The sequence below is a fragment of the Octopus bimaculoides genome, chromosome 5 (assembly GCF_001194135.2).
Source record: "Octopus bimaculoides isolate UCB-OBI-ISO-001 chromosome 5, ASM119413v2, whole genome shotgun sequence".
NCBI classification, from domain to species: domain Eukaryota; kingdom Metazoa; phylum Mollusca; class Cephalopoda; order Octopoda; family Octopodidae; genus Octopus; species Octopus bimaculoides.
In genome coordinates, this window is record NC_068985.1 from 29,580,415 (window position 1) to 29,581,510 (window position 1,096).

Here is a 1,096-nt window from a genome sequence, read left to right on the forward strand (position 1 = left end):
GCACATAAAAGACACCATTTCGAGCGTGGCCGTTTTCGTGCGGGTGACACCTAAAAGCACCCACTACACTCTGAGTGGTTGGCGTTAGGAAGGGCATCCAGCTGTAGAAACTCTGCCAAATTAGACTGGAGCCTGGTGTTGCCATCCGGTTTCACCAGTCCTCAGTCAAATCGTCCAACCCATGCTAGCATGGAAAGCGGACGTTAAACGATGATGATGATGATGATAAGGTGAACCACAAGTACAAAAAGATGAAAAAATAAACTTCAACTGAGAACCAATGATCTAGAGTCTCATAATCACTTATTTTAATTAAATTAAATTTATGTTCCAAATATTTAGATGCAGTAGATATGCAACTGACTTTGAAGCATTAAACTTTCTTTCACCATTTGCATAATGTGGCTCTTGTACATGGAGAAAAAGACTTTGTTGTTGTCATAGCTTAACTTCAGAGCACACGTCTTATTGAGTACAGCAAGGTGCCAGACATCCTGGTCCTTTTGTCATCTTACCTGAGAAGTGTAGTGCTCTGACATTCCATTTGAACTATTGCAGGTTAACACTTGTAAGAAAGACATGAGCAGAGAGAAGATTCCAGAGGACTGCTGTTCTTGGAATTAAAAAGAAAAGGATTGGGAAAAAGGTAACTTAATCACTCAATAAATCGAGATTGATAGAATAAGTGCTAGACTGAAATAGTTACAGGTGTGACTGTATTGTAAGAAGCTTGCTTCCCAACCGCATGGTTCTAGGTTCAGTCCCACAGCATAGCACCTTGCACGAGTGTCTTCTACTTTAGCCTTGGGCTGACCAAGTGGATTTGTTAGATGGAAAGAGAAAGATGCCCATCATGTTTATGTCATCATCATCATTTAACATGTTTTCCATGCTGGCATGGGTTGGACAGTTTGAAAGGAGCTGGTAATGCCTGGGGCTGCACCAAGCTTCCTTGTCTGTCCTGACATGGTTTCTATAGCTGATGCTCTTCCTAATGCCAACCGCTTAACAGAGTGTACTGGGTGCTTTTTATCTGGTACTAGCACCAGTACTTTTTGCATGGTACCATATATATATATATATATATATATATATA